Below are 10,516 nucleotides of genomic sequence, written 5' to 3'. Positions count from 1 at the left end.
ATGGAATGCCTTCGGTAGTGTACCGTGGCAATGATCTAGCATGGCATAGACATCAATGGAAACATCATGCTAGCTATCTTACGATCGTGCAAAGGCAATGTAGATGTGGTGGCACATATCATGGTGGTAGTTGCATGGCAATATATCTCTGAATGACTTTGAAAAAGCCATAGTAGGTAGGTATGGTGGCTGTTTTGAGGAAGGCTAATGGTGGGTTTTGTGCACCGGCGAAAGTTGCACGACACTAAGAAGATAGTGATGGTGGAAGGTGAAAGTCCATCTAAACCATGGACTCAACATTAGTCATGAAGAACTCATATACTTGTTGCAAAAGTTTTATTAGTAATCGAAACAAAGCATTCAACGCATACTCCTAGGGGAAGGGTTGGTAGGTATAAACCATCGCGCGGTCCCGACCGCCACGCAAAGGATGACAATCAATAGACTAATCATGCTCAGACTTCATCACATAGCGGTTCACCATACGTGCATGCTACGGGAATCACTAACTTCAACACAAGTATTTCTAGATCCACAACACCTTACTAGCATGACTTCAATATTACCATAACCACAACTCAAATCTAATTGAGATGAATCAAACTTCTCTAACTATTCAATGCACATGAAGGTGGAAGTTTTCGTATCCCTTTGGATAACTACCCCTTTTGAGACTACTTTCAAAGCATAGATCAACTACCAAGCCATGCACCGCTGTGCTCTAAAATATATAAGTGAAGCACATAGAGCAAAAGTATCTAGCTCAAAAGATATAAGTGAAGCACATGTGAGCTGAATTGTCTACCAAAAGATATAAGTGAAGCTCGACAAAATCACGGTGTGTGCATGTCTCTCTCTCTAGGTGTGCAGCAAGGATGATTGTGACACAACAAAAAAATAAAATACTCCTACGAGACAAGACGCTCCAAGCAAAAACACATAACATGTGGTGAATAAAAATATAGCCCCAAGTAACGTTACCGATGGATTGAAGACGAGAGAGGGGATGCCTTCCCGGGGCATCCCCAAGCTTAGGCTTTTACGGCATCCTTGAATCTCTTGGGGTGACTTGGGAATCCCCAAGCTTGAGCTCTTTCCACTCTTTATATCTTTGTCCATAAGAACTTCACACAAAACTTGAAAACTTCACAACATGAAACTTAAACAGAAACTCGTGATAACATTAGTACAAGAAAGCAAACCACCACTTCCTTAGGTACTGTAGCAAACTTAAATTCTACTTGTGCTGATGTTGGGTTACTGTACTTTCAATATTCTATGGCTAATAAACCCCCCCCCCCCCCGATACTATCCATAGTTTCATCAAAATAAGCAACCAACACAACAAAAACAGAATCTGTTAACAGCAGACTAGTCTGTAGCAATCTGTATGTTTCGTATACCTCTGGTACTTCCAAAATTCTGAACAATTACGACAGTCTGAAGCATTTGCGTAGAAATCAGCATCCGAAAGAATCAACTCAAAAGCTCTTACAGAAAAAAATTAAAATTCTTTTCGTGAGCAGGAAGTTTCTGTCTTTTCCAGCGTGACCAAACGATCATCCCCAAGACTAATCATAACGGTTTTGCTTTGCACAAACGCAAAAAGAAACACAAAAAACACAATCATAACAGAATTATGAAAGTGTGGAAAACACAAAATAGAAATAAAAAGGATAGATTCGTTGGGTTGCCTCCCAAGAAGCGCTTTTGTTTAACGCCCTTAGCTAGGCATTCAATGATGCTCTCACAAAAGACAAGAATTGAAGCACAACGAGAGCATCCTAAAGCATGTGAAAATCACATTTAAGTCTAACATACTTCCTATGCATAGGTATTTTATAGGAAAATAGATTGTCAAGACAACCAATAGTTACCAAATGCAAGGAAGAAGAAAGAGACAATAGCAATCTCAACATAACGAAAGGTAATTTGGTAACATGAAAGTTTCAACCAAAATATTTTCCTCTCTCATAGCAATTACATGTGGGATCATATTCCAATTCAACAATATAGCTATCCCGTAGGATATTCTTTTCATGATCAACATGCATGCAAAGTTGACGCTCTTCAAAAATAGTGGGATTATCATCAAATAAAGTAATGACTTCTCCAATCCCACTTTCAGTATTGTTGCACATATCATATTCATCATGAGGTTTGAACAAATTCTCAAGATCATAAGAAAGATCATCACCCCAATCATGATTATTGCAACAAGTAGTGGACAAAGCAAAACTAGCATCCCCAAGCTTAGGGTTTTGCATAATTTTAGCATGATTATCACTAATAGAATTTATAGTAAACCATTGCAATCATGCTTTTCATCCAAGGAGCCCTCGTGAATCACTTCATGAATTTATTCCTCACAATTTTCAGATTCACGCATCTTACGCAAAACTCCAAAGAAATAGTCAATTGCCCTCAACTCACTAGAAATTTGTTCCACACGAGTGGGTCTCTTAAAGAGACTAGCAAGTGGATGAGGATCCATATCACTAGATTTTCAGCAAGCGAAGATGCAAGCATATTGAGGGCACATGGCACACAAGTGAACAGAAAGTAAGCGAGAGAAAAGGGCGAACGAAAAAAGCAAAAGAAAACGGCGAAGGAGAAAGGCAAATGAAAACGGCAAATGTGAAGTGGGGGAGAGGAAAACGAGAGGCAACTGGCAACAAAAGTAAATGCAAGAGAAGAGTTTGTGAGACCTACTTGGATAGATCTTGATTTATCCTCCCCGGCAATGGCGCCAGAAATACTTCTGATGTTTGCTGTGTATCCCTTGCAATGGCGCCAGAAATAGTTGTGTCGACGGCACCAGGAATCCTTCAGCTACGGCTACGCCTTAAGGGACTTCCTAGGAAGTATGCAAAGGATTTCCTCCGTGGCCTTGGAGCCTTGTGTTGGTGTTCCCTCGAAGCAGAAAGGGCGATGTAGCACAACGATGATAATTATTTCCCTCAGTTTGAGAACCAAGGTATCAATCCGGCGGAAGAGTATCTCAAGATCCTGCACAAACACAAAAGCTTGCACCCAACGCTATGAAGGGGAGGTCAATCCCTTATAGATTGTTTGCCAAGTGAGAACTGAAAGCAACAAAGTAACAAAGCAAAGTAAAAGCAGAGATGTAAACGATGGATGTGAATAGACCCGGGGGCCGTAGTGTTTACTAGTGGCTTCTCTCATGGAAGCAAGTAGACGGTGGGTGAACAAATTAATGTCGAGCAATTGATAGAACTGTGTAGAGTCGTGACGATATCTATGCAATGATTATTTCTATAGGCATCACGTCCAAAACAAGTAGACCGATACTTTCTGCATCTACTACTATTACTCCACACGTCGACCGCTATCCAGCATGCATCTAGTTGTTAGAGCATATATCTCCATATATGGTTTTGGTAATTGATGACAATTCCTATGGGCTAATGGTTGCCATAAGTTATATTTATAGGATTTGTCCATAGGCACTTCTTGAAGTCCATCTGTTGGGTTCAAGGAGTTTATATGATGACCAAGATGGTATTCAACGTATTATCCAAAGAATGGTCATAGAGACACTAGGTTGATCAAGATCTCATACAAAGAGTAAATCAAGATGATCAACACACAAAGCGTATAAGATGTACCGAGAGGGATCAAGTGATCCCATGGTATGGTAAGCATTGTCAATTACGTGTTTGTGTACTAACCCATGGTCTTTGTGAGAGTCCTATGTGGGGGTTAGGTGTGCTTCCATGAGCTTGCGTCAAAAGGAAGATCTCATACAACCCATGAAGGATGACATCAAGTGGTGATCGTCATCAAGATTGTGGTGTGCAAGTTCAAGTGGATCAGCACGAATATATCATTGAAACTATTGTTAATGATCATGTGTTGATAAGGACAAGCTCATGTGCTAACAAGGACAAGATCAAGATAAACATGCCTGAGCACTACATGCTTGATTCTTGTGGATGTTCACATGGTGGACAAATGAAGATGAATACATAAGCTAGGCTTCCCACATTGTGTATGGGAGAGCTACTTGAAGACTTCATCATGTATTGCTTTCAACTTGAGCCAAGAAGGAACAACAACATCAAGCTCAAGTGAAAGGGCCAACTCAAAGGTATCATTTCCTTTGACATTAGTGGTGCGGAGTGATGATGAGCGAATAAAAGTATACACTCAAGTATGGATCATCAGTACCCTTTTATGATTCTTGAGTCCTTAGGGATCCCGCACTATTAAGAGGGGATCACAGGTTTTGCGATGAACTTTCTCAAACTACATCTCCACTGTTCTTCTCAGACCACATCTCCACTGCTCTGCTGTTATCTGAAAACAGAACCAGTGCCTCGGACATCCGGCTTCCTCCAGACGTCCGAGGGCCGGACGACCGACTGCTTCGGAAATCCGGAATCCTATACCAGAGAAATCAGAGCCATATAACTCGGACTTCCGGCTCCCTCCGGACGTCCGAGGCCCGGACGTCCGACCAGCCTCGGAAATCCGGAACTATGCACCAGAGAAACTTGAGCCATATAACTCGGACTTTCGGCTCCCTCCGGACGTCCGAGGGCTAGCTTCGGAAATCCGGAGCTTTGCACCAGAAGAACTTGAGCCATATAACTCGGACTTCCAGCTCCCTCCGGACATCCGTCCCCTTTCGGTAATCCGGAATCTTGCACCAGAGAAGTTTGAGTCGAATAACTTGGACTTCCGGCCTTCTCCGGACGTCCGGTCCCTGTTCAACTCCATAGTGGTTCTAGATATATTTACAGCCCTCGGACGTCCAACCCCTGTCGGACGTCCGACCCCTTGTGAACGCGCGGACATCCGTGAACTGCCGGATGTCCGACCCCTGTGTGACTTAAAGTGTCCCAACGGCTGTTTTTCTCTCCCCACTATAAATACCCCCTCCCACTTCGTGAGAGGGGGCCCAACACAGCCTTATCCTCATAAGAACAGATTTCTACCTCACACACATTTGCTCACAGCAAATCTTAGATCCCAAGAGCATTTGTGAGCCCCTTTGAGAGTTGTTCCAATCAAAAGATAGATCGTCTCCCTCTCCTCCTCGGAACTCAAGCTATTTGAGATTTGAGCAAGTTTTGAGCATTCCCCGTGATCTTGTTACTCTTGGAGGTTGGAGACTCCTAGGCGGTAGGAGTTCTTCGGAGAGGAATCAATCTGTGTGATCTCCCCCGAAAAAGTTTGTGAGGGTTTGGAAGCCACCTCAAAGGCTTACCACTAGTGGTTGAGAAACGCCTTCGTGGTGTTATCTCAAAGGGAGAATAGGGTGAGCCTTTGTGGCGTTGGTGTGCCTTCGTGGTAACATCCACCTCTCTAACGGTGACTAGCTTCCCTCCAAGGAAGTGAACATCGGGATACATCTTCGTCTCAGTGACCTTGGTTATCCTTAACCCTAACTCCTTACTTGTGGTTTACTTGTGTTACTTGAGCATACATACATTGCATATTGTTTGTGCTCATTATATTGTGTTGGCTATTTCTTGTACAAGATTAATCATTCAAGCATACCCTCTATATCCACGCGTTCACACTTGGAGCTTTTGATATATCGTGTGCTATAGTGTGATCTAGTATCTTGTGTCGTTCACCTACTTGTCGTGTGATATAGCTGAAGTAAGTTTGTGTAACTTACTTGTGCTTGTTAGTAACTGTATTGTGCCCCTGGTGGCAGAGTGGGTGCTTGTGGGCTCCGTGGAGCCCACCTGGCTTGGCCCAAAAGCCCCTTGGACTTCTTCCGTTCGGGAAAAATCATTTCGGGGTTTTTCTTCCGTTTGGACTCCGTTCCAAAATCAGATCTGAAAAGAGTCAAAAACACGGAAAAAACAGGAATTGGCACTTGGCACTGAATTAATGAGTTAGTCCCAAAAAGATATAAAAAGGTACATAAAACATACAAAGAAGGCAAGATGACAACGTGAAAACATCAAAAATTATAGATACGTTTGAGACGTATCAGGGCTGTCAATCCCTTCACGATTATTTGCAAGGTGAGATCTGAAGGTGGAAAGTGCAACAAAGTAAAAGTGTAGATATGAAAATATGATGTGAAGTAGACCCGGGGGCCATAGTGTTCACTAGAGGCTTCTCTCATGATAGCAAGTATTACGGTGGGTGAACGAATTACTGTTGAGCAATTGATAGAATCGCGCAGAGTCATGATGATATCTAAGGCAATGATCATACATATAGGCATCACGTCCGAGACAAGTAGACCGATACTGTCTGCATCTACTACTATTACTCCACACATCGACCGCTATCCAGCATGCATCTAGTGTATTAAGTTCATAACAAACGGAGTAACGCCTTAAGCAAGATGACATGATGTAGAGGGATAAATTCATGCAGTATGATATAAACCCCATCTTTTTACCCTTGATGGCAACAACACAATGCATGCCTCTCTACCCCTTCTGTCACTAGGTGAGGACACCGCACGGTATGAACCCAAACCAAGCACTTCTCCCATTGCAAGAATTATAGATCAAGTTGGCCAAACGAAACCCACAACTCGGAGAGAATTACAAAGATACAAAATCATGCATATAACAGATCAGAGGAGACTCAAATAATATTCATAGATAATCTGATCATAAATCCACAATTCATCGGATCTCGACAAACACACCGCAAAAGAAAGTTATATCGGATAGATCTCCATGAAGATCATAGAGAACTTTGTATTGAAGATCCAAGAGAGAGAAGAAGCCATCTAGCTACTAGCTATGGACCCGAAGGTCTGTGGTGAACTACTCACGCATCATCGGAGAGGCAATGGTGTTGATGAAGAAGCCCTCCGTGTCCGAATCCCCCCTCCGGCAGGGCACCAGAACGGTCCCCAGATGGGATCTTGTGGAGACAGAATCTTGCGGTGGCGGAAAAGTATTTTCGTGGCTCTCTCTGGTGGTTTTGGATTTTTAGAGAATTTATAGGCGGAAGAAGTAGGGCAAAGGAACCATGGGGGCCCCACAAGCGTGCTAGGCGCCCCCAGGCCGTGGCTAGGGGGCTTTTGACATCCCCCGAGGTCCTTTGCCTTGGTTCTCAAGTCCCCTACGTATCTTCTGTTATGGCAAAAATCATTCCGCTGGTTTTATTCCGTTTGGACTCCGTTTAATATTCTTCTCTGAAAAAGGTCAAAAACACGGAAAAAACAAAAACTGGCACTTGGCACTGTTAATAGGTTAGTCCCAAAAAAGATATAAAATAGCATATTCATGCATACAAAACATCCAAAGTTGACAAGATAATAGCATGGAACCATCAAAAATTATAGATACGTTGGAGACGTATCACACACTAGCCAACTTTAAATATGCACGAGAGCTGGAAATTATTAATCTACGCAAAATTCTACATGATACACACATACAACTTGTCTTGATCCGACGCACGGATTAACAACTACGGGCGTTTTAAATCAATGCCTTTTTCTCAAATACTAAATTCTTAAAACCTAAAAAAACTAAACGAGCCGAATGTTGAGCGCTGGATAACTAGGGAACGCTCGGGTCGCAATATATAGGAGCTCGGGTGCTGGCTCACCTTGGGCCTGAAGGAGGCCGGCTCGGTGCGTAGGAGAAGTTGGGCCTTGCTTGGAGGTGGGCCGGCTGCGCGCGGATCTGGGCCGGCCGGCCTCGCACGATCGGCACGGCTTGTCCCCGACCTCCCACACACGAGGCCGATGCAAGGCCATGGCGCGACGGCGACGCGTTGTACGGTCTGACGATGGCAGGCGGCGGGACACACGAATCTGGCCCAGGGTGGCCAGATCCGGCCGACGGTGACTCGGGCGACGCCGGCAAGGAGCAGCGATGGTCGGAGGGGGACGGAGTTGGCCTTGAGCCCCGATGGCTGTTGGCCATGGAGGCGGGGCAGAGGAGCCTCAGGCGCTCCTTGCAACGGCGGGTGTTGCCGGCGGTAGGACAACAGTGGTCGACGGCGGCGAGGTGGGGTTGAGGGCGCGATCGCGGCGCGGGCGCGCTTGGCGCTTCGGGGGCTCCTCCCTTGGGGCACGAGTTGTAGCCCTCGGGAGCTCGGGCGACGGCCAGATGGGCTTTGCGGGCCTGACCCGGGCTCGAGTGGGCCCGGCGGCTGGAGGTGGGAGGAGGAGCTGCAGGGCTAGGGTTTGTTGGGGCGCGAATCCCGAGGCAGGGGCTGGCTGTCCAAATTAGGCATGGAGGGTTGTTTAAATAGGGAAAGGGGGTTAGGGTTAGGGAAATTAGCCCGTTTTTGAGCCGTACGATCTCGATCGGACGGCTCCGGACTTGGGGATGGTGTTAATAGGCAAGGTGGGCTATGTAACCATGATGGGCTGGGAGAAGAGAGGGGGTTATGCGGCCCGGCAACGAGATCTTTTAAACACCAAAAAATGTCCAACGATAAACCGATGACGGTGCCGCTACGGTCGACCATTCGGGTATCAAACGAACTCCGATTGTGACAAAGTTTGGCACGCGGCCTACCTACATTATATTAAGACCGCATGCAAAGTTTTGACCCAATCCGAGAATATTTTCCATACACATTTACAAACAATATTTTATCGATGCCGCGGGCGCGTGCGTGTGTGGTCGGGGCTCAAAACGGTCAACGACGAACACGGAGAGAACGGGCAACTACTAACGGATGCAAGTTTTGAAAACTGGCGGCAACAGAGTGAGGATGCAATGCGGATGATGCGCATGATGCAATGATGAATGCAACACAAAAATAATAACACGGCGACAACAGAATAAAAGGGGCATCTTCTGGAGCGTCGATATCAGGCTTTCACAACAGTCGTTGGCGGCGGCAGCGCGATGGCCTCCGCGAGCCGTTGCTAGTACGCCGCCTCCTCCTCGTCGGCCATGCGCCTCTCTTCCTCCTCGCTCCTGTAGAGAATAGCTGCCAGCGCCACCTGGTAGGCGGCCTCAACCTCCTGGTCCTCCTCGCTAATGACGGGCAGGGGCGGCGAAGGGCCTCCTGGCTGCATGTCGTGCATGCCACGTCGGCGCTGCTCCTCGTGATCGACCGCGAACCAGAGCTCCTAGTGGGGAGAGTTAGCCGCGTAGGCAGGGTTGAGCCGCTGCTCTGGCGTCTTCAAACACCGACGGCGACTCACCTCCTCTGCGTGCAACCACACCGACCGCGGCACGACCGGCATCGAGATCCTCTCCGGATCCATATGTTAGTGGTGCAAGAGGGTGACATCGGGGTACGGTAGTGGGACGTGGTGCTCCCAGTGCCACCACGCTTGGTGCACCGGGACACTGACACACTGGCGAGTCCGACGGGAAGATGCCGACGGGGAGATCGCGAGGGGGTAGACGGGGGCCTAGCCCTTGTTTTGGAAGGAGTCGACCATGGCACACGGTGCTTGATACGTCTCAAACATATCTATAATTTTTGATGGTTTCACGTTGTTATCTTGTCAACTTTGGATGTTTTGTTTACCTTTTATATCTTTTTTGGTATTAACTTATTAATTCAGTGCCAAGCGCCAGTTCCTGTTTTTTCTGTGTTTTTGACTCTTTTCAGATCTGATTTTGCAACGGAGTCCAAACGGAATAAAATCCCCGAAATAAATTTTTCCAGAACGGAAGAAGATCGGGAGGCTTGAGGGACAAGCAAGTGGGCCCACAGGGGGCCCACAAGCCCTGTTGCGCGGCCAGGGGGGAGGCCGCGGCAACCAAGCTTGTGGCCCCCCTGGCGCTCCCCTGCCCTAGGTCTTTGACCTATAAATTCCCTAAAAATCCAGAAAAAATCAGGGCATCCACGAAAACACTTTTCCACCGCCACAAGCTTCCGTTTCCGCGAGATCTCATCTGGAGACCCTTCCCGGTGCCTTGCCGGAGGGGACTTTGGAGTTGGAGGGCTTCTTCATCAACATCATCGCCCCTCCAATGACTCGTGAGTAGTTCACTTCAGACCTACGGGTCCGTAGTCAGTAGCTAGATGGCTTCTTCTCTCTCCTGGATCTTCAATACAAAGTTCTCCATGATCTTCATGGAGATCTATCCGATGTAATCCTCTTTGGCGGTGTGTTTGTCGAGATCCGATGAATTGTGGATTTTTGATCATATTATCTATGATATATATTTGAGTCTTTGCTGATTTCTTATATGCATGATTTGATATCCTTGTAAGTCTCTCCGAGTCTTGGGTTTTGTTTGGCCAACTAGATCTATGATTCTTGCAATGGGAGAAGTGCTTGGTTTCGGGTTGATACCGTGTGGTGACCTTTCCCAGTGACAGAAGGGGAAGCAAGGCACGCATCATTTTGTTGCCATCAAGGGTAACAAGATGGGCTTTTTTCGTAGATATGAGATTGTCCATCTACATCATGTCATCTTGCTTAAGGCATTACTCTGTTCTCATGAACTTAATACACTAGAGGCATGCTGGATAGCGGTCGACGTGTGGAGTAATAGTAGTAGATGCATAAAGTATCGGTCTACTTGTTTTGGACGTGATGCCTATAGATATAATCATTGCCATAGATAACGTCATGACTTTGCGC

Source organism: Hordeum vulgare, chromosome 2H (assembly GCF_904849725.1).
Source record: "Hordeum vulgare subsp. vulgare chromosome 2H, MorexV3_pseudomolecules_assembly, whole genome shotgun sequence".
NCBI lineage: Eukaryota > Viridiplantae > Streptophyta > Magnoliopsida > Poales > Poaceae > Hordeum > Hordeum vulgare.
The sequence above is the reverse complement of the archived record's forward strand: the minus strand, read 5'-3'. Positions refer to the sequence as shown.